The sequence below is a fragment of the Arvicanthis niloticus genome, chromosome 29 (assembly GCF_011762505.2).
Source record: "Arvicanthis niloticus isolate mArvNil1 chromosome 29, mArvNil1.pat.X, whole genome shotgun sequence".
Taxonomy (NCBI): Eukaryota; Metazoa; Chordata; class Mammalia; order Rodentia; family Muridae; genus Arvicanthis; species Arvicanthis niloticus.
In genome coordinates, this window is record NC_133437.1 from 10464682 (window position 1) to 10490002 (window position 25321).

The following is a 25321-nucleotide window of genomic DNA, read 5'->3' on the forward strand; positions in this document are numbered from 1 at the left end:
GGGGCAAAGTAAAGATGGGAGAGAGTGGCTAGAAGGGGAAGATCTGTAGGAAATGGAAACAAGGGGGCAGGGAAAGCTGTCAGAGGTGTTCTGCTGTAGAGCTCAGGATGAAAATGAGGGGGTGGCTCTGAGAGAACAGAGGAAGAAGAGAAGATCCGCAGGCAGGCTACCTGAATTTCTGGCAGGCTTGCATTTCTTTCTGAAACTATTTTTTTCCAAATGTCGTCTTTTAAATTTTATTAATTTTATTTATTTTGTTTATATTTTATGAACACATGGAATTTTGAATGGTCAGAGGATCACACTGAGAAGTGACAGGCACCTCTTACTAGCTGAATCATCAAGCCCACCTTGACATTAAATGTCTCTTAGGCAGAATTTTTCTATTTCTTGCCTAGTTTTATTCCAATAAGAAATGTGTTTTCAGGAATTTACAACAATATATTCAGTGATATTTCCCAAATATGTATAAGGCATGATGTTTAAGAGAGTAATGGGTAATGACAGGTTTTCCAAAGATCAGTGTGAATAGGTATTACTTTGTCACATGATCTTTCTTTCATCAATAGCTGTTTTCACATATCCTGACAGGTTTCCCTGCTCTGCAGGAAATACTCAGCACCAAAATGATGCCCAGTCACATGATTTGAAATGCATATAAATAATGTAAAATACTCATCAGCAAATACAGAGAGCCATGTCGCTATGTTATTTTCAATCTATAAAACAGTGTTTAATGATCTTATCAAAACGTTAATACTCAAGCGGCAAAGCAGCTGATAAACTCAGGAAAGAATTACCTTTAAAATAAAATTATTTTTAAAATCAGAGGCGTTCCTACCTTTCTCATTATTTCATTTAATGTGCACAACATTATGGCAGTGTAGTAGAAGGAATATTTTTCAAATGCTAAAAATATGAGAGAATTTTTAAAATAAGGCTTTTACAAGTTATTTATCTCCTTTGCCTTTGAGATAAGTAGCGATTTTCTATCAACACCCAATGAAAGTTCAAATTCACTCATATAATAATTAGGAAGATGCCAACTGACATGTAAAAGTATATTATGCACTGGTCAGATTTCTAAATTTTCTGGATAGTAATTGTTTGCTATAATTCCATCCCCAAGCAATGATTTAGAATTAGGCACTTAGCATTCATATCCTCTATGCTCATTATTCAAACATGGGGGAAAGAAACATGAGTAGTGGAGAAGTAGTGTGGCTTCCTCCGCATAGTTATTGTTGCTAAGGAAACCACTTCCTTCTAATCATTGTGTTCAGCTTGTTCATTCCACTCTCTGGCATTATTGTCTCCTTATGAGGGCAGCATCAGGGCATTACAAAGGAATAGAAAACAAAAGGGCCAAGCCCCAGTACATTATCCTGCTGCGTGCAAAGTTTCTCAGAAAACCTACATGGCAGTGATTTCTGAGAAATGACAACAGAGCTGATCCCCCTAAAAACTGTTTTCTGCACATATGTTAGGGCATACACAGTATTGTGTTCACAAAAAAGTATACAGAACCACCAATTTCTGAGTCACACTGGTGACTACAGAAATGAATATAATGTCAGGCCTGGATAGGACTGACCTTGGTAGATCAGCATCCTCAGGACACACTGGGTCAGTAATGGAATTGAGTGATCTTTCTGAGAGGCAGAGTTACTGGCTGGCAAAACAATCAGTAAACTGACTTATATAGGAATAGATTCAGCACATCTATATAAGAACAGAGAACTTCTAGGCACTGGGATAAGACTGGTATAAAACAGACAGCTAAACAAATAAGTATTGTCACAAATGAAAGAGAAAACTGGCATGTGCTGTCAAAGAGGTACAGCTCACAAGGGCTCTGTTGAATACATTTGATATTCTTTTCTTGGTTGGTATGAGCAACACATAAAGATCCATACTGATTTTTATGAAACAAGCAGTAACTAATTGGAATGAACACAGTTAAAAGCCTAATTTTGCTATTCTTTTTTACAGAGGATACCAAATAATCAGTTCTTCTACTGGCTTCTATTTTATTTTCTTCCTAAGTTTGTGTGTGTGTGTGTGTGTGTGTGTGTGTGTGTGTATTCTGTAAAGATTGGCTGAACTTAATTGCAACTCAACAGAGTAGGACAAAGGATGACACTGTCTACCCAACTCTGAAATTACTCATAGAAAAGTTACAACTACAGGGGACTTTCATCAACTAAATCATCTATAAAAAGCCAAACAAAAGAAAATAGACTAAACTAAAACATGCAAACTCATAACATTATACAGACTGAGCACATTGTATTTAGGTACTTAGAAATACACACACACACACACACACACACACACACACACACACACACACACGCACATGCATGTACCTGAAATAATAAAAAGGCAAGCCATGCTGCCGCTAGTTCTCAGCCTGTCAGACTCTCTGACAGAGAGGTCTGAAAACTCTCCACCTGGCTCACTAAATTTTTCCCATGGTGGATTACTGCCACAGGAACCCCATGCTTCCAAATTCCCATGGCTAATTGGGGTGAACTTCTCAAAAACCCATGCTTTGCTCCCACCGTACCTTTCTCTTTGGAACCCAGTTGACATCACACCAATTTAGTTTAAAACCAACAGCTAACACAATCACTGGGTGCAGCAACTAGCATCCTAATTTGTAAACAAATTCTTCATTAGCTGATCCTGGCTGATCCACCACCTGAATCGGTGGCCTTCTGTGGGGAAAAAAAAGGCTTGGGAATCCCAGGGTTCCTCCCGCCATGCTGTGGGTACTCGGCTGGGAACGCTCCCGGTTCCTCCAGCTGGAAGTTGGGCCCGGCTGCTCATTAACTAAAAGCCTCTCCCCGGCTCCTCACGGTTCCTCATAGCGGCGCAGCCCCAACACACGAGGAAGCCCTTGGGTTTCCAAAACTGGTTTATTCACATGGCGGATCGTGGATGGATCTGGATGCATACCCCCTCAAACCTAGGATCGACCTGAATTAAAAGGGGAGGGGAGAAGGGGGAGGGGTTGGGGAGGAATGTTTAATTGGCTCCACCTCTGGCCTTCAGGCACCTCATTAGTATGTAAATCTCTCTAGGGCCTGTTCGCTGCCCTCCACCTGTGTACATGACTGAAGGGTGGAGGTGGAATGGAGATTAGACCTCGTGTTAGGCCCAACAGCCTTCGATGCCTACATTCTGTCCTCCATCAACTCTCATCCACCAGCCAAATCTCCTGTCCTCTTCCACCATCCCTTTCTCTGATCCAGAAGTCTTGCCTACTCACCCAGTGATTGGTTCTTTGAAATCTTTTTTTAATTGAATATTTTATTTATTTACAATACAAATGTCATCCCCTCTCCCCATTTTCCCTCCCTAGAACCCCCTATGCCATCCCCCCTCCTCCTTTATGCTTTTATGCCATTTTGATTACATGCATGTATTAAGGTCAGTTCTAGGTTGAGGATCTAGCAATACAATAGATGCAAATAGTCAAGGAAGAAGCAAAACAATAAACACAAATAGTCAAAGAAAAAGCAAGGCATTAAACACAATTATGTGAACACTCCTGTGATCACTGTTTTTAAGGGCTTATCAGGATGACCAAAGTATCTGAGCCTACTTCCCTGTCCTAGTCCAAGTCATTTTCATGTTTAAAGCCTACTTCCTTGTTCTAGCCTAAAATTTAGATTCCTGTCTGAAATTACTTCTTTGTTCTAGCTTAATATTTAGGTTCCTGCCTGAGATTACTTCTTTGTTGTAGCCTAAGATTTAGATTTCTATCTGAAATTACTTCTTTGTTCTAGCCTAATATTAGATTCCTACATGAAGCCTACTTCCTTGTCCTTGGCCAATGTCATACTCCTACCTAGCAGCCCATTTCGTTGTCCTTGGCCCATGTCCTTGCCAAGCAGCTCCAAGGGCTCTCTGCCTCTCCCCATTTTTTTATTTCATTAACAAGACTGAGCCTGTCTTAGGTCATTCTGACAAGAATGCCTTCCTTACCTGTCATGGAATATGTATTATCAAAAGCAATACACTCCTATCTTAGGTTGGTAAGGCTCTATGCAGAATCTTACCTGTCCTTGGCATCCTTGAAATACTTATTCATTAGGGGAAGGTTCACATGAAGTCACCTGAGTATGTGAGCAATTCACTCCTCATCCCAGGCAGCCCCTCATGGGGAAGAGGAATTAGCATCAAAATACAAACAGCACCAGGGCTATACACAACACACACACACACACACACACAATGCATATGTTTGTGTCTGTGTATATGAAACAATAATTAATGAAAAAAAAGGCCAAAACTTTAAAAGAAAAGAAAGAGATATATATGGGAGGGTTTGAAAAGGGGGAAATAATGTAATTATATTAATCTCAAAAAATGAAAAATAAAAAATAAATTAGGAAAAGGAAGATCAGCTGATCTGCAAGGACCATAGATCCTAACACATTTATTTTGACCCAAATGTGGTAATGAGGCCATATTCAGACTTATACGTCATACTACTTCCTTAAGAATATAGATTAAATAGTCTTAAATAATAAGAATGGCCTCTCAATATTGTGGTAAAGTTTGGCAATAAAGATCCTATAAAAACCAAACTAATTTAAAAGTTACTGTTATTGGTTTTATGCTCTTAAAAGTGGCATTCTAAGAAATCCCATAACATAATCACCAGGAACTGATCAAAATATAACATTAATTTATCTATCAGATATTGGAAAACAGAAGCCTCGAATTCTGTGTCACTAAAGCCCAATCCAAATACTGTTTCCTATTAATGAATTTTGAAGTAATGTCATGTAATAGGAGATGTCTTTAGATTCCTTTTCTGCAAATATACCCAAACTACCTCACAGAACTCCCTTTTGTGTATTTATATCATCAAATTGTCAAATCAAAGATGCATCTAAGGTTTCTGAGGGAAAAAAAAAACAAGTTTGGTTTTAATAGGGTCTGATTACTATTCTTGGTTGTCAACTTGAGTACATCTGGAATAAACTAAAACACAAAATCTGTGAGGGATTTTTGCTTAATTGGAAGTTTGAAGATCCACTTCTAATCTGATCTTTGAAGTAAGAAGGCACCTTTAATCCAGACCTTTACTGGGAAAATTCACATCTAATCTAGTCCATACCTTATGCTGTAATCCTGTGTAAAAGCACAGGAAAAGGAAATGTTTACTCTGTGCCTGTTGCTCTTGCCTTGCTAGCAAGCCCATTCCTTAGAGAATGGGCATTAGAACTGGCATTAGAGCATACTTCTTTGGCATTTCAGTATCTACTTACAACCAGCTAAGATATCCATCCTCATAGACTGAAGAACTGCTGGATTCTTGGACTTTCCTTTCATATTCAACCATTGTTGGATTATCTGAACCAAAGCCTATAGGCCATTCTAATAAATCTTTCTGTATAGAGAGACTCATTCTGTAAGTTTTGCTACTTTAGAGAAGACCTGACTAGTACTAGTAGGTTATGTAGAAGACAGTGACAATTTAATATGGATCATAGTTCTTTTAATTCATTTTTAAATGAATTTTATTGTGAATTGTGGTGGCACACACCTTTAATCTTAATGCTTGAGAGGCAGAAGCAGGTGGATCTCTGTGAGTTCAAAGCCAGCCTGGTCTAAAAACCAAGTTCAGGACAGCCAGGAGTAGGAGTGACCATACCAGAATTAACTTGTAGTTCATTTGGTCGGTTTCATGTCAGTCAGTTATGCACAAGTAATGGTAAGATTTGACAAGAATGCATGAATTTGATAATGTGATAATAATGAGTAACATGAAAAGAATTTTGTATGGAATATAAAGTCTTGCCCGCACTCTCTTTAAGCCTCATGCTTATTTCCCTTGTTGTTGTTTGAATAAGAATGGCTGACCACAGAGACTCATATATTTGAATGCTTAGTCATCAAGGAGCCACACTATTTGAGAAGGATTAGGAAGCATTGCCTTGATGAAGTAGGTTCAGCCTTGTTGGAAGAAATGTGTCTCCAGGGGTGGTCTTTGAGCTTTCAAAAACCCAAGCTAGACCTAATGTCACTTTTTCTTTTCCTGCTACCTGCAAATTTAGCTGTAGGACTCTCAAATATTTCTCCAGCACCATGTGTGCCCACCTGTAGCCATGCTCCCTGCCCTAAAGGGCTTCTTTCAAACTGTAATCAAGCTACAGTTAAATGCTTTCTTTTACAAGTGTTTTAGTGGTCATGGTGTCTCTTTACAGCAATAGAACACTAACTATGCCACCCATCCAAAGTGAGTCTGAGTATATCCCTTTTGAATCTCCTGCTTCCTGCACTTACGGGATATGGTTGAGTTGCTAAACCCACAAATAAGACCTGAGTAAAGGAGACTGAATGATCAAATGAAGTGTCTAGTAGACTTCATGTGGGGAAGTGTAGCATAACACAAGTTAGTATTCTGTCTCTAAACTCCACCTCCACAGTTTCCTGGCAACAGCCAGGTATGCTCCTCCCCACAGTTAACTGGCAACAGCCAGGTAGGTCTGGCCCACTATAAAAGGGGCTGCTTGCCCCCTCCTCTCTCTCTCTTACCCTCCTACTCTCTTGCCTCTAGCTTCTCTGTCCCCTCCCTCCTCCCCTTTCTCTTCCTCTCTCTCCACGTGATCATGGCCAGCCTCTACTTCTCTTCTTCCTCTCTTCTTCCATCTTCTTCCATCTTCTTCTCCCCACCTTTGCCCTATCTCCTGAATAAACTCCCCCACCCTTGGAACCCTGTGGTCTGGAGTGATCTGTTCTGTGCTACGCACGGACATGCGTCTAATACTGGTGCATGTCTAACATTGGTGCGTATTGGGCTGAGATGGAAAACTTCAGGAACCACCATTCTGCTGGCTGCCACAGCTGCTGGCTGCTGAGACCATGCAGGACTGACACCACGTGGCCTGCTTCTACCGCCACACCACATGGGTTCCATCCACCGCTACCTGCTGTCACCAACCATGTGAATTTCCACCACTGCTGCAACTCCACCCACCGCCACAGGCTCACGAAACTCCTGCTGCCGGCCCACCACGTGATGCTCTGCCACATGGGTTAGGCAGCCAGACAGGCCCACACAGACCTCATGGTTCCACCTGTTCTGATACCAGACTGCATAAGCCTGTAAACACACACCAGCATATTGATTGGTAATAAGTTTCCAATTGGTGGGAGGGACCCTAGACACCCAGCTAAGGCCTGGCCAGCCTTCCCTGGGCTGAGAGGTATTGGCATTTGACTGCCCCAGTCCATATGACTAGCCTCCTAGCTGAACTACTACTTAGGACATTGGCCGCTGGGTGACTCCCCCCCCCCAAAAAAAAAAGCAGTTTACAGTCTCCCCCCAAGCTCTTGCAGCTGCTGGAAATCCTGGTACTAGGTTGAACTGCTTTCTGGCGATCTCCAGGAGTTTGCCAAGGCCCCTAGATATTCTTCTGACTGAAGAATGAAAAATTATAAAAATCATTTTTATAGAATATATACATATATAGATGCCTTTTAAGTTCTTTTAGGGACATGAAAAATTTTCTCTGAAACAAGCCAGGCCAGTTCCAGGAACTGGCTGTAAGGAGTGAAAGTCATTCAGGTGGTAAAAACACAATGACAGGACTGTGGCTTTACAGCTGGAGCTAGTGAGAATAAATAGTTGATAAATGACAAGGTAAGGCAGTGACTTGGTGAAACCACATTTTTGAGAAAATGATTGTACTGGGTAATTTCCATGGCCATTAACCTTTTAGGGTGGGTTTCTTTGGAATGTATCACTATTCTCATGTTATGTATCCTTGGCAACCTCTTGCCCCCTCCCCATTCCCCTGGTTTGTGGTTTTGCTCTTTAAAAGACCCCGTACCCATCACTCAGTGCCAAACCCTGCTTGCTCTTGCGAGAGAGCTTGAGGTTTGACCGCCGGCTTATTTCCCTAATAAACCTCTGCCGTTTGCATCCAGGTACGGTGTCTTGCGAGAGTTCTTGGGTGGCCACGATATCCTGAGGTTTGAGTAAGGGTCTCCCTAATTTGGGGGTCTTCATGACGACCTGATATCTAGGCCGTTGCCTGACTTGTTACCAACTTTTCTTTTCCAACAGCATCCAACTGTTGGACGCTGATATGAATAGCCCCCGTCACCAATGGGTACTACATTGTCTTCAGCTGCATGCCCAGACACCCCACTGGGTTGTCTCTTGATTTGAGGCCTTACAAATTGATACACCTCTGCAATAAGGTCTGGATTCGGTACCCTCTAGATAATGCTTTAAAATGGTCACCTAATGGCATGCTAGACCCAGTCATTTTAAAGGGTCTTCATATATACATACAGCAGTCTGGGAAATGGAAAATTTCCCTATATCCAACCATTCGTCTAACTTCACTCTAATACCTCTATGTGTTCTGCCTGTTCCCCACCCCAGGTTTTTTTTAGCCATCCCCCACTGATTAGAGTAACCATCCACATAGTCACAGGAAAGATTTTTTGAGCTCAGAGCTAGCCCTGTGCCGGCTAGGGTAGGCTTCTTCCCCTCCTCCTCCAGCATTTGCGGCCAGCTGTGACCACTTAGTTCAGCTGGTTTACCTGAAAAGCAGTGGATCTGCGACCCTGCTTTCCCCCTTCCCCACCTTCACCTCCTCCATCATTTGTGGCCAGCTGCAGCCATTTAGTTCAGCCAGTTTGACTGAAGCAGCGGGTCTGAGACCCTTCTTGCTCCCTTACCCTCTGTGGTTCTTAGCTCTGCTGTGGGTCTACTCCTTACATTCTGCCAGGGACCGTCTCTGAGACTTGCTTTCCCACGTGTGCAACCACCTGTGCAAAGGGCTTGGCTGCCAGCACACACAAGAGAGGCTCTCTTCCCCTCCCCTCTTTGCCCGGGACCTGTAAAGTGAGTGCTAGCGGTGCCTTCCACCACAAGAACAGCTAACATGAATGTTGCCATGGTACCAGATGCACTTGTTTTTCCTTGCCCACTGCAGACTCTTTAGCCACCAGAGGCACTGGGCAATGACTTCCAGCCACTAGTAGGAAGTCCCGCCCTGCTGCACTCGCTGCAGACCTGACCTGCAGCACCTATGCCCTCAGCTGCGGGCCCATAGCACAACACCAGGTCTTGACCCACCAGCTGTATGATCATATTTCACTGTTGCCAGCTTTCTTATTCTGGTCCTAGCCAAATGTTTCTTTGCTAATACAAAAATGTGCTTTTCTCTACCTATGTAACCTGCCAAAGTTACTTAAGACTCTTTCCTATCCTGTGTTAATAGATTTTTTTACTACTGCCATTTAATTCTATTCAGTTACAACCAATCCTTATAGCTCTCAATCTTGTCAGAAGTCTGCTAATAGTATATTTAAGTTTATGGCTGACAGAATTCCCAAAGCCTCTAATAGTTGACCCAAGGTGGTTTCAGAAGACTTGGACACCTAGAAGATACAGCCTGGATTGTATTCGATGATATTGTCACTAACGCAGTGGACTAAACTGGATGCTCTGAGTCAAATGACTTGGCTAAACCAAGGTAAGTCATTTCTCATGTCACACATACCCATTCTACAGAGAAAAAGCCCTGCATCTTCTGCTCTTGGAAGCCAAACTGACTTTGCCCAAGAGACTATGGAGACCACAGGAACTGTTAGCTAGTGGACTCTGTCATTTTTAAAAATAATATATAACTGGTAGATTATTGTTTACTCTTTCTCAGACTTCTGACTACATTGACAGCCAAGCTTTCACAGATATTATCTGTTACCTCATTATCTTAACTCAGTTGCCGTCAATTAAATGCTTCATATTTTCTCTTCTTGCTATGTCACTTTCCTAATATTATCTGAGTTCCTATAAACTTGCCTAACTCTAATGCTAATAAAACATTCCAACAAATAAAATGATCCAACAAAGGTTCATCTTAAAGATTGCTCATGTTATTAACTCATGCTGTTATCTCTTTTGTAAACTTAAAGGTTACAGGAAACCCACTCAGATCTACCTCTCATGGACCAAATAGACTCCATCCAGATAGGTACATCTGCCTCAAGTTTCCACTTACTTCCTATTCCAAAGGGTGGGATCCCTCTGGGTTTCAAATGTACATCTTGGAAAAAATTTTTCTTTCTCCCAAATGTACTTTATCTTACTCCCTACATCTTGCTTGTCAAGTCTAAGCACATCCAAAACAGCTCCAGAGAAGCTACCTACAGATGTTCCATCTCCTGTCACACACACAGCTGCTTATATTAGACCTGTTTCTTCTGCCCTATCCTCAGATGGCTCCATAGACCCTAGTCAGCAGGAAACAACCAACTCTCCTAAGACCAGATAAACATCCCTCATACCCATTCTTCTAGGTTCTCCCTAAAAACATGTCTCCCCCAATGCCAGCAGGAAGTAGCGAGATATCACGACGACCCTATTCCTGCTTTGCCGTCACCTCTTTCTAATTTTTCACTTTTAATTAAACCAAAATGAGAGAATGTTAGTATTCTGTCTAAGCTCCACCCCCACAGTTACCTGGCAACAGCCAGGTAGGCCTGGCCCACTATAAAAGAGGCTACTTGCCCCCTCCTCTCTTAATCTCTTGCTCTCTTGCCTCTGTCCCTTCCTCCTCCCCCTTCTCTTCTTCTCTCTCCACGTGGTCATGGCCGGCCTCTACTTCTCTTCTTCCTCTCTTCTTCCATCTTCTTCCATCTTCTTTCTTCCCCCCACCTTTGCCCTATCTTCTGAATAAATTTGCCCTCCCCTGGAACCCTGTGATCTGTTCTGAGCTGTGTGCAGACATCTACCACAGCTGTCTAACAACAGGAAATGGATTCAGGGATCATAGAGGCTAGGGGAAATAAATGATATGACAGAAAAGACTGGGATTGAAACACCATGGGGTGTTCTTCCTCAAATTCTATAAGAATCCACATCTAGACCTTCTGTGTCTCAATTTTACATGCACTACATGTTGACAGTAAATATTTATTAAATTCATCAAACATTTCTTATTTAAAAAAGAAAAATCTTTAAAAAAAATCACAAAACATTCTATAACTTGGAAGGCTTTAATAATATTAAATATTATTATTTTATATATTATATTAAATATTATTATATATTATATATTATTAATATATTATATATTATTATATTATTAAAATATTATTATAATATTATGTTTGTGTGTAACAAGTGTGTCTCATCTTCTATCAACTGGCACCTGTTTATCACACAATAAACATAAGACCATCCTTATACACTCAGTCCACAGTAAGGCAATTACCAAAGTTGCTAACACATAGCACCCTCTAGCCACCTCTGCTTTTTCTACTTTTTTCCTCTCTAAGTAGCCCACAGCCATGTTTTAATAAGTGACCTTCGACAAGCTGAATAATTTCTTCAGTACATGGGTACATTCAAAAGCCTTAGAGGATTTAGCTGTAATAAGTAGTTCTAGCAAATACATGGTCTTACGAAGCCTTTGAAGTCTCTAAAAAGTTTCCCTTAAGTAGCCTCAATTGAAGGTTTGGACTAGATAATTTACAGAGCCCTTTGCACAGCAAAAATCCTCTGATTTGGGGTCAGCAGAACCTTTGGAATTTACAGCTTAGAAATCTTATTGTGACCTTCCCATCCTTAAGAACAATTTTTGGATACAAAATAAGTTCTTCAATTGGTCAGCTGTTAACTCACTATTCGTCAACAGCCTGTCCTCAGTAGGTTAGCAGGAAAGCCAACAAGGCAGACAATTTTTTATTCTCATTTTCCAGTTTCAATGTGTGTGTTAAAAAGCTTCCCATTAAACAAAGTCAAAGAACATTAAGTAGCACACTACTGTAGAGCCTATGGTGTTTTCTGGTGACTCTAGATGATCACTCAGTACACTCATGGCTTGTGCTTTTTTCTTCAACTTCTCTTGGATTTCACTTACAGCTTGTAGTCTCCACATTGATTCTTAAGACATTATAACTTATACTGAAATAATATGGCTATGCTCTTAATACTTAATTTTTCAGCTAAGGATTCAAAACAAAATAGAAAATTTCACTGATTGGTTGATGAATCTTATTTCTAGTTATCCTTGTTTAAATACTAGGGTTTTGAAACATTACAATCATTATTGATTACATTAATAATAATCGTATATTGGACTGTATACAACATTTACACTTTGAATTTTGGAGAAGTAAAAATTTAAACCAAACGACAAATGAGAATGAGCATCAACAAAAATCACAGAGATAAATACACATAAAATCAACCCAGTAAAATGGCCAACTTAAGCTGGGTATTAACATGTCTGCAATTCAAGTACATAAGGAGCTGAGGGAAGAGCTTGTTAGTTTCAAGTCATTTTGTGCTATATAGTGAGTTTTAAGGTCAGTCACAGCTACATAGCAACACTTTATTGCCAACAAACACTCTTAGTAGTCAATCTATGAATACCAAAATCAGGTATTTAATTGTCCAAATTGAGCAAAATTCATTTTTCTTTAATTAAAATATAATTACATCATTTTACTGTCTTCTACCCCACCCCTCCCATCACTTCTTCCAAATCAGTATCCTTTTTTTTACCTATTCTGTCACACACACACACACACACATATATATATACATATATATATATACAGTCATGTAAATACAACCTCCTGAGTCCATTCAGAGTTACCTACATGTATATGTTTCTATAACTGATCACTTAGTACTAGATAACCAATCTGGGAGCTCATTGTTGGGAAAGACTGATTTTCTCTGTCTCAGAAGTTGGTAATTGTAGAAATTCATCCAGGAGTAAGGTCCCGTGAAATTTCCTCCCTTGTTTAATGGGATGCCAGCTGGTTGGAGTAGTTCAGGTTTTTTTAGGTATCCATGAATGAAATTTCATGACATGGCATTCCTATCATTCCTATCAGAATGTCAATACCCTAATCCTCTTGCTCTTATCATCTTTCTACTCTCTCTTTTTTTATGTTTCCAAAGTTTTCTGTACAGTAGCATTTTTTAATTTATTTAGTGAAAACCTTTTTAACAAATTTGCTAAACTTAGCAGTTTTCCCAATATAGGATTAGACACTGTTTTATGTGTGTTCCTAAATGGTTGATTCTTTATAATTCTCTGAGAAACAGTCTATTTTTATTTCCACACTTTGAGAAGAAAACTGAAGCAATGTTATATCAAGTAAATTGTTCAAATATATACCACGAAAGTTTACTGACTCAAAATGGCATTCACAGAAGTAGCATTAACTAATATGATTTTAAAATATAGTAAATATATTAAAAGATAAGTGTCAAGCCATATGATGACCTGGCTATCAAAGCTGAATATTTCCTGGGCATATAAGCTCACACCTGTAATCTCAGATCTTGCACTACTAAGACAAAAAGAGTGCCAGTATTTTGAAGTCAATCTAGGCTACAGAGCGAAGTCTAAAGTAGCCTGGACTTTGGTGTGAGATCCTATCTCAAAAGAAAACAAAAGAAAACAAAACTTAAAATTTTTAAGTAGTCATAAGAATAGATCCATTGGACAAGTTGATACAACTTAAGGAGAGTATATTTCTATTTACTAAATATATTTAAGAAATATATTTCCTAAACTATGCCCCACTTAATTTTTCTCCTGTTTCTTAAAAAGCCATCACTAAATAAAACAAGAGTAATTGAATCCCATCCATTGAAGAGAGAAACAATAATTTGTTAATAAAATTTAAATTGTCACTGAACAAAATGCAATCAAGATAAATCATGACATATTTTTTACATTTATTTATTTATTTATTTTGTGTGGGCTTATGGTGCACATTTCTGCCGTGACATGTATGTAAAGGTCAGAGGACAACTTTCAAGAGTCAGTTCTTTCCTTCTACCATTGAAGTCAGGTCACTGAGTTGTTGGCTATAAGTGCCTTTACCAGTTGAGCCCATCTTGGGAGCGCAATTTAAAATTTTGAATATAAATAAAGTATAGTTGCTTGATACACAATTAAATGACTGGGAATAAGTAAGTACATTGGATGAATATTTTCACAGTCTGATGTGGACCTCAGAGTTACTTATCTAAACATTATCTGTCCTTTTCTTCTTAGCTCATACGTCACTAGCATGAAGCCTTTCTGGACTTAAACAAATGAAAATAGTCATACTACTTACATTAATACAATTCTATATTGTTCTTAAACACTTCCTTTAACATGTAGATATCAAATTAATGTCTTCCACATACTGATATACCAAATTAAACTCTACATTACTTCAGGTCAAATACTAAATTATACCTTAGGTCTTATACAAATAGGTCATGTCTTGTACACATGACCGTGTGTGTGTGTGTGTGTGTGTGTGTGTCTCAGTGTCTCAAGCTTATGGTATGTATGTTGACTGGGGTATACGAGCTGGGGTTCCTGCTGGGGTTCCACACCCTCCATTTCCTCCCTCTTTGGGTGACCAGATACTGCTGAACAGCAGGTTGGAAGGATGAAGCAGAGTGAAGGATGAGTGGAGTCTTCAGGATCTCAGTCTGGATAAGAGTAAGGGGTTGAGGGTGGGAGAGTGGGATTCTCTGAGGATTCTAATCAAACAGCTTTCCTAGACGATCTTAGCTTGTACATATGGCTTTATTCAGGGTAGGCTTGTACACAAACACTTTATTCAGGGTGAACAAGGTCTATATTTGAACCTTGAAGACTGGGAAGGGATTCTTCTTAGGGTGATGTCTTATTAGTTGGAGTTTAAAGTTCTGAGAATGTCTTCTTTGCATGGAGAGGCATTCCAGGAATCCTCAGTACTTACTGGGTGGGTTCTTTTCTGGGAAAGGTGAAGTTGAACATGTAGTTTTGTGAGGACTACTAGACTTTTCCCAGGGTGGGGGGTGGGTCCACCTTCACAGATAAGGTTACAGAAGGGGAAGTCCTGCTGGTGAAGGGAGTCCTCCATTTTGCACCGAGCTCATAGGAACTATCTGGACATATTAGAATTTGACCTTAATTAGTGTTTCCCACAATACTTATTTGATTACATAGTTTAACTGCTCAGGTAACAACTAGAGTATTTCTCTATCGTTAGAGTTATCATGTTAGAAAAAGTAAATGGGGTTTAAAAAAAAATGTTAACAAATGCCTCACCATCCCAGTTGGTCTGCCTGGGACAACCTGCAGAAGTGAGGGCACATGGTTCCCTGGGCCCCATTGTCTGAGCTTGCTCTTTGGTCAGGAGAAGCCTTGTGGGACCCAAGAGCTGCCTGCTTCCCCATGGAAACCTTCAGGGTACCCAAGACTAACCAGCTTGGAACACTCCTCCACCAATCCCATCCCAGTCAGATACCCCCATCATTGAAGTTGGGTCCAACTGGCACACAGCCTGAAGAGTAGGGTCCACCAGATCACAGCTTGCAGAGTCGGGTCTGCCTGAGTCACAACCAGCAGAGTTGGGTACCCTGACCTCTTTTGTCTGGCCCATGTCCCAAACACACACACCTTCCTGAGAAGTCCTGCTGCTATCAGGATCATTCAGTCATCACTAGGGAAAAACAGATGCCTAAAGGATAGTGTTAAAACACAATCAACAAGATCCAGGGCAATAGGGTACCAACATAGCCCAGCTATCCTACTGAAACTGAAACACAAGAAGAGGATCTTAAATCCAATCTTATAAAGATAATAGAGACCTTTAAAGAAGACATGAATAAACACTTTCAGGAAATACAGAGAAATATATTCAAACAGATAGCAGCACTAAAAGAGGAAACAAATAAATATATAGAAATACGGGAAAATACATTCAAACAGGTTACAAATATGAATAAAACTCTCCAAGACATGAAAGAGGAAATAAAGACTATAAAAGAAACACAAACTGAGGCAATTCTGGAAATAGAAAACCTAGAAAAGAGAATAGGAACTACAGACATAAGGATCACCAACAGAATACAGGAGATGTAAGAGAGTCTCCAGTATAGAAGATATAATAGAAAAAATCAAAAATCAGTCAATATGATTTATTCATCAAAGAAAATGCAAAAGCTAGAAAATCCATGACCCAAACCATCATTTGAGACACTATGAAAAGACCAAACATAAGAATAAAAGAAAGAGAAGATTCATAGCACAAAGGCCCAGAAAACATCTTCAATAAAATCATAAAAGAAAAATTCCCTAACCTTAAAAAAATGATTGCTATAAACTTATAAGAAGCTTACAGAATACAAAACAGATTGTACCAGAAAAGAAAATCCCCCACAATATAATATTCAAAACACTAAATATACAGACAGAAGAAAGAATTTTAAAAGCAGCAAGGGAAAAGGGCAAAGTAATATATAAAGGCAGACCTATCAAAATTATACCTGATTTTTCAACTGAGACTCTAAAAGCTTGAAGGGCCTGGTGGAGGTCTTGCATACCCTAAGAGACCACAGATGGCAGCCCAGATTACTATACCCAGAAAAACTTTTAATCAACATAGATGAAGAAACCAACATATTCCATGACAAAATCAAATTTAAACAATACTTTTCCACTAATCCAGCCTCTTTTAGGATAGAAGGAAAACCCCAATCCAATGAGACTATACTCAACAAAACACAAGAAATAATTCCACACCATTAAAAGCAATAGAAGAGTCTCTCTCTCTCTCTCTCTCTCTCTCTCTCTCTCTCTCTCTCTCTCTCTCTCTCTCTCTCCCCTCTCTCTCCTCTCTCAACCACAGCCAACATCAAAATAACAGAAAGCACCAATCATTGCTCATTAATATCTCTCAACATCAATGAACTCAACTCCCCAATAAAAAGACAGAGGCAAACAGAACAGATGTATAAAACAGAATCCATCATTCTGCTATATACAAGAAACACATCTCAGCCACAAAGATAGTCATCTCAGTATAAAGGACTGGAAAAAGGTTTTCCAAACAAACAGACACAAGAAACAAGGTAGAGTGGCCATTCTAATATCTTTTAAAAAAATAGACTTTCAACAGAGAGCAATCAGACAGGGAAACACACTTCATACTCATCAAAGGAAAAATCCACCAAGAGATCTCAATTCTGAACACCTATGCCCCAAATGCAAGGGAACTCATATTTGTAAAAGAACATTAATAATACTTAAACAATACATCAATCCCCACACATTAAAAATGGAAGACCTTAACACTTGCCTCTCACCAACGGTCTGGTCATCGAGACAGAAACTAAACAGAAAAATAATGAAACTGACCGGTTATAATTCAAATGGATTTCTTCCAAACACAAAAGAATATACCTTCTTCTTAGCACCTCAAAAATTTTTCTCCAAAGCTGACCATATAATAACACAAGCCTCAACAGCTAAATGAAGATTGAAATAACTCCATGGATTTTATCAGAATAAAGCTGAACTTCAACAACAACAGAAAGAACAGAAAGCCTACATATTCATGAAAACTGAACAACTCTTTACTCAGTGATTACTGGGTCAGGGAAGAAATAAAAAAAAAAAATAAAGGCATTCTAGAATTCAATGAAAATGAAGTCACAACACACTCAAACTTATGGGACACTATGAAAGCAGTACTAAGAGGAAAGTTCATAGCATTAAGTGCCCTCATGAAGACATTGGAAAGTTCTCATACTAACAAATTAAATGTACATCTGAAGGCTCTAGACAAAAAGAAGTAAACACACCCCGGAGGAGTAAATGGTAGGAAATATCAAACTCAGAGTAGAAATAAATCATTTAGAAACAAAGAGAGCATTACTGTCCAGAAAAGGACACACATGCAGAATAGTCGACTGATTATATCTGCCTAGACAGAGTAATCAGTCCTTAATAATCCTGCATCACCAAGGTCTGTCAGATGATTCTGGGCCAGAAGGCTGAAGATTTGATGCTCCAACATTCGGTAGTATAGGGGCTTTTCAGGTGTTCAAAGGTCTCTATAAATTGGCTAAGTTTTAGAAGCTATGCTTTGTGCTTCTCACAATTATAGTTAACTCAGTCATTCTGGATTTCTGATGGGGTTGAAAACTTACAGCTATTTACCATAAGAGAAAAGATTTGAGTGGATGGTCGTCAGCTGACATTCATCCTAAAGCCAGGTTCAGAACTAAATGTTTTAGTTAGGATAAATGACAGAGGTGCTGGTTAGTCAACAAAAGGATGGACGGGGTATTAGGACTATCTTGTACCTCACTGGTACAAATTGGCATAATTATGCTCTAATTGTATTTTGAGAGAAAAGTTTCATTTTAACAGGAAGGGTGATGTGTAGGAGGAGCTAAGGTAGGAGGAGTACTGAGAGGAAGAAAAGGAGTAAGAAGAGGAGAAGGAGGAGAGGAGAAGCTAGGTGATGAAAGAGAGAAAGAGGGGGGAGACAGGGAGGCAGATATTCATGTATCTCCACCAGTCAAAGATAGTTGTTATATCTAGGTCGGTCAGTGGGTTACACCTCTGATTGAACAATTCCAAACTTATAACGCTTATGATTAACATTATTTTAAAAAAATGTATAAATGCAAAAAGGAAAAGGGGGCATGGGATAGGGGTTTTCTAAGGGGGGGGGAATGGGGAAAGGGGATGGCATCTGAAGTGTAAATAAAATATCTAATAAAAAAATATGATTTCAAAAACAAAAACAAAAAAAAGAAAGAAAGAAAGAAACAAAGAGAGCCAGGCAGTGGTGGTGCATGCCTTTAATTCCAGCACTCGGGAGGCAGAGGCAGGCGGATTTCTGAGTTTGAGGCTAGCCTGATCTACAGAGTGAGTTCCAGGACAGCCAGGACCACACAGAGAAACCCTGTCTCGAAAAACCAAAAAAAAAAAAAAAAAAAAAAAAAAAAGAAAGAAAGAAAGAAAGAAAAGAAACAAAGAGAACAATAGAAAGAATCAAGCAAAACAAAAGCTGGTTCTTTGAGAAAATCAACAAGATAAACAAAACATTGGCCAAACTAAAACAGCAGAAAGCCAGTAACAAAGCCAAGTTAACAAAATAAGAAATGAAAAAGGAGACATAATAATGGACACTGAGAAAATTCAAAGAATCATTAGGTCTTACTTCAAAATCCTGTATTCCACAAAACTGGAAAATCTAAATTAAATGGATGATTTTCTAGACAGACACCAATGACCAAAGTCAAATCAATATCAGGAAAACTATGTGAACAGTCCAATTCAAAGAGGAGTCATTAAAATATCCTAACCCAAAAAAGTCCTGGGCCCAATAGTTTTAGTGCAGAATTCTACCAGGCTTTCAAAAAAGAGCTAATGCCAATGCGCCATAAACTATTCCACAAAATAAAAACAGAAGGAACATTTACAAACTCACTCTATGAAGAGACAGTCACACTGATACCTAAACCATACAAAGAGTCAACAAAGAATTTCAGACCAATTTTCTATATGAACATTGATGCAAAAATATTCAATAAAATACTTGCAAACCAAATCCCAGAGCACATCAAAGACAGCATCCACCGTGATCAAGTAGGCTTAATTCCAGGGATGGGGGGAGGGGGTTATTATAATCCACCATATAAACAAACTAAAAGAAAAAAAGCATATGATCATCTCCTGAGGTGCTAAAAAGCATTTGAAAAATCCAACACCCCTTCATGTTAAAAGTCTTGGAGAGAGCAGGGATACAAGATGCATACCTAAACACATTAAAGACAATATACAGCAAGCCAAAGCTGACATCAGATGGTAATTAGTGGCGAAAGATTTGTTTTAAGTAATTGCTTTTAGAGATAACCTATTTTAAAATGCTTAATTGCTAGAAATATAACTGTAACAAGTATTTTAAAATAACTTCCTACATCAAAACTCTAATTGTCGTATCTACATTGCTTTGGATGATGTCAAAGCAAGTATTTCATTCACTGAAAAGAATTCTAAATTAAAATATAAAAATATGATTGATACCAAATATGGCCAAATAGTTGAAGCTTGAAAAATATTGTTTTAAAGAACTAAAATATTTAACTCTACTGAAAACAGAATCCGCAGCTCTAAACAATAAACAATTGGTTCTGTCACTACGATTTTACCTTTCCAACACTGTAACAAAATACTTTAGTTGTTAACTTATAAGGAGTAAAGATTTATCGAGGGCTTATACTTTTACAGCTTTCATCTATAGTCATGCAAACACAGGGTTCTTGGGCTTTTGGTGGTGCTGCCAAACATGACAGACAGTCAAGGTAAATCAAAACTTCTCACCTCAATAGTCAGCAAAAGGATAAAGAGGAGACGAATAAGGTCCCACAATACCTTCCACCAGCATGCTCTCAATGATCTAAGGAACATGGATTAGGCCTCACTTCTTAAAGGTCCTGCTACCTCATAGCAGAGCAATCCTAGGAACCAAGGATGTAATACATGAGCAGTTGGAGGATATTTACATCAACGTATATCAGAAAGAATATCAAAGTGTATATAATTTTAAATAACTGGAGCCAGGTATTAAATACTAAGAGCTGCAAACTGAAATGAATAACAGCTGTAGTATGTCATGCCAAGAGGTTTTCCCTATATCTTAAAGGTGACCAATACACAGAGTGGGCACATGGTTATATATTTTTAAATTTTAGTCTTTTTTATTTATTTTAATTTCATGGGTGTTTAGCTACATGTATGTCTATGAACCATGTGCATCCCTGGCTCCTGCAGAGACCAGAATAGGGCATGGAATACAGTGGACCTTGATTTACAAATAATTATGAGCTTCCCTGGGGGGTGCTAGGAACTGAGTTTATGCCCACTGTAAGACCAACCATTAACTACTGAGCAGTCTCACCAGCCCTTATGGTTACATTCCTGCCTTTTGAAAAATAAATAGCGCCACATGATTTTTGTCCTTTCAGGATTATCAGTAAAGACAATTTAAGAGTTTTGTTCCTGGCAAAGATACTCATAGTAACAATAATAAGAATTCTTCAATGTGTTATTTTAAAAAAAAATACAATTGAGGTGAGGTTCAAAAAATGTAATATTCTGCTTTGGGGAGAAATATTCACCTCCTGACTTCTATTTCCCATAATGATGATACAGACTATTTCCCAAGTAAAGACATCTACAGTCACCTATTGCTTTTTCTCCTTTTTCTACTGCATGTCCCCAAAAGAATCATCATGTTGGGGAGACAAATGCTTTTTCACACACTCCTGGTGGAATAGCAAACTAGCTATTTTTCTAAGGAAAAAACCCAAGACTACTTAGAAAAGCTAATTGGAATACTTTGATACAGCAATTCTATTGAGTCATGATTTGATCTGTGTGAGAAAGGTGATGGCTTCATTGCTAACATGACTCACACTTTGTGATTACTGAAGCTCGGGAACTTGTGTAAGTTACAGGGCAAGGAAGTAGGTGTCAGTAAGGCAGTTTACCTTTATGCTATAGATGCCTGAAATCTGTCGAAACCCAGAAACCTAAAGTGACAGAAGCCTGGAGCAAAGTTGCCCACTTATTTATATGCATACTAACAGAAATAGGTTGTCACACAAAGTGAAGCAACCTGTCATTGATGGAGAGAAAAGATCAGTTATACAGGACAGAGAGACCCCTCTCAAAAGTAATAGCCTGAGAAATAGAAACTTAACATGCCTTTTCCAGTGTAATAGAAAGACATTTTGATGCCTTGCCATTTACTTTAGGAGCATTTGAAGATAGGAAGGCTCAGATGCATACACCAAACCTTGACACTATTGCTGATAGGAGCCTGGGATGGTTGTTCCCTAAGAGGTTCTATTGTACCTGACCAATACAGATTCAGATACTCACAGCCAACCATCAGACTAAGCCTGGGGATCAAAATGAAAGAGCTACAGAATGGCTAAAGGAACTGAAGTATATTGCAACCTCACAGGGAGAACAATATCACCTAACTGGACTAGCCAGAGCTTCCAGCGACTAAACCACCAACCTAAGAGCACACATAGAGGGAGCCATGAATCTAGATACATACATAGCAGAGGATGGCCTTATCTGACATCAATGGGAAGGAAGGCCCTTGGTCCTCTGGAGGTTTAATGGTCCAGCCTAGTTAGAGAGGTGAAGCAGGAGTAGGTGAGTGGATGGAGGAGTACCCTCACAGAGGCAAATGGGAGAGGGAGAGGGGAGATGGGATGGGGAGTTTGTGGAGGGGTAACCAGGAAGAGGGATATCATTTGAAAATGTAAATGAATAAAATGATTAATGAAAAAAAGAGTGAAGGTTAAGACGGGTGTGTCATAGTGTGTAAAGCTTGTTGTTACAGACTTCTAAGGCTTCCTCTCAGGGGAGTGATCTTCCCTTCCAATTTGAATTTATGGTTCCCTGCATTTCCAGTGCCCTTATGGCAGATAACTAGTGGTTCTTTTGGGTCTGATCTCAGAAGTCTAAGGTGAACATCCAGGACACAACCTAAGGGTTCTAAAGAAGGAAAAAAATTTTTAAAAGAAGGAAGAAAAAGTGAAGCAGAGCAGAGTGGAGGGGAGGGGAGGGGAGGAAGAGAAGAGAGAAGAGAGAAGGGAAGGGGAGGGGAGGGGAGGGGAGGGGAGGGGAGGGGAGAGGAGAGGAGAGAAGAGGAGAGAAGAGGAGAGAAGAGGAGAGAAGAGGAGAGAAGAGGAGAGAAGAGGAGAGAAGAGGAGAGAAGAGGAGAGAAGAAGAGGAGAGGAGAAGAGGAGAGGAGAAGAGAAGAGAAGATATGGAAGGCTCTAGGACTGCAGAGAATGTCACTAGTAGAAAGACCTTAGAAAAGAAATTGACTGGAGAGAGATGGCTCCCAGAGCCCCAGCTTTTTGTTCCTACATCATCTCTTTCCACAGTTCCCCAGGTTCTATGATGTTGAGTTTGACTTCTATTTCCAAGACCACAGAAGAACAGAGTCTTTCTGCCCTCATCCCAGTCCCTATATCCATTCCCTTCCAACAAAAATCTATTGCAACTGATTCTGGCCTTGAGAGTCCGGGCTTCCCAGCCATGGAAGACTACTTTAAACAGAAAAAGAAAAGAAAGCAATAATAAAATCAGAAGTAAAAAAAAAAAAAAAAAAAAGACATAGTGGAAATATACCTTCACAAAATGAAGGCCATGTATAATGTACCCAGGGGCAAGATGATTCTTAAAGATGGAATGCTGATTCATAATTATGTGCTATTGTAGCTTGTTTTAATCATAGTACTAGGGCTGATGAGGTAACTGAAGGGGCTTGTCCCCACACATGAAGACATGAGTTCAATCCCAGGACCCACACAATAGGAGAGAACTGAGTCCTGCAAGTTATTTCTGACTTTCATATATGTACCCTGACACAAACATATAATAATAATAATAAAATGCAATTCAAAATTATTTTAGTACTGGTTCTAGCCAGAAAAATGAAGCATGAGAAGAAATAAAAAGTCATTCAAACTGTGAAAAAGTGAAACAGTGAATGTTTATAAACAACATATTACCCATTAAAAAAAAAAGTATTACAGAGAACTTTTAAACTCATAGGCAAATTCAGTGTGGGGAGCAGAACTCAAGTTGGCACCTGGCTGGGTGCCAGACGCCCCTGGCGTGTTGGCTCACCATTTCAGGAAGCCTGGGTGGCATGTAGGCTAGGCTTTACTGCACATGCATCTTGCTTGTTCATCGTTACATAAGATCGGGCCATGTGACGTATGTGCTCAGCACCAATCGAGAATGACCTCGTGGCAGGTTCTGATTGGAGAGGACACAGAGATTTAAGACCTGGGAGCTAGAGCTGGGGGGCTTTTTTCGGTACTTCAAGGTTCCTGAATAAATCGTGTTGGGAAGAAGATCCCGTGTCTGTTGCGACAATTCAGTGTTAATTAAAGTTTGCTGATAAAAAACCATACCCAAAGCAATGTGGCAAGGAAAGGGTTTATTTGACTTACAAGTCCATATTTATCATTCAAAAAAAGGGACAGAAACTCAAACAGGGCAGAAATGTGGAGGCAGGAGTTGATCCAGAAGACATAGACAGTGCTGCTAATGCCCTGATCCTCAAGGATTACTCAGTTTGTTTTCTGATAAAACCCAAACTCAGCAGCCCCAGTGGTGACACTACCCACAATGGGCTAGGACCTCCCTCATCACTAATTAAGAAAATTCCCTACAAGCTATTCTTAATCCCACTCTTTATAGAAAAAAAATTTTTCTCTCATATACTACATCCCAACTACAGTTCTTCCCCCCCCCCATCATTGTCTCTCCCAGATCCACTCCCTCCTCCACATCTCTTCTGGAAAGAACAGGACTTCCAGGGACATCAACAAAACACAGCATAACAAGATACAACCATACCAGGAGAATACCATCACATCAAAGCTAGACAAGGCAGCCTGGTGAGAGAAAAAGGGTTCCACAAGCAGGCAAAAGAATCACAGACAGCGTCCACTCCCACTGTTAGGATTCTGCGAAAACACCAAGCTACTCAGCTATATGTTATAACATATATGCAGAGGCCTGGTCAATTGATTCTGTGGCAACGTTCTTGTGATGTCTGCTCTGGTTTCTCCTATCCTTCCCAAAACCCACTCCTCTGCATGATTCTCTGAACTCCACCTAATGTTTGGCTGTGGTACTCTGAATCTGCTTCTATCAGTTGCTGGATGAAGTCTCTTTGGACACTCTGATGGCTACATGTAAAAGAATCCCAGGATATCCATATGTACCACTATGAATAAAATCAATTCCAGATGAATCAAAGACCTCAACAACCAAATATACTAGCCGGGCAGTGGTGGCGCACGCCTTTAATCCCAGCACTTGGGAGGCAGAGGCAGGCGGATTTCTGAGTTCGAGGCCAGCCTGGTCTACAGAGTGAGTTCCAGAACAGCCAGGGCTACACAGAGAAACCCTGTCTCGAAAAAGTAAAAAAAAAAAAAAAAAAAAAAAAAAAAACAAAAAACAAAAAAAACAAAAAAAAACAAAAAAAACAAAAAAAAAACAAACAAACAAACAAATATACTGAATCTGATAGAAGAGAAAGAGGAGAATAGCCTTGAACTTGTTGGTTCAGGAAAAGATTGCCTGAACAGAATATCATTAATGCAGGCACTAAGATCAACAATTAATAAATGGGATGTCATTGAAACTGAGAAGCTTCTGCATGACATAGAACACCACCATTCAGACAAAGTAAGAAACTACAGAATTGAAAACAATTTTTACCAGTTACACATGATCTGATCAAGGACTAAAATCCAAAATACACCAAGAATTTAAAAAAAAATAAATAAAAATCTGGATTTCAAGAAAACAAAAAAGAGAAAAGCCAAATGACTAAGAATAATTTAAAGAAGTGTTCAACATCCTTAGTCATCAGGAAAATGCAAATCAAAACTAATTTGAGATTTCATTATATCAGTCAGAATGCCCAG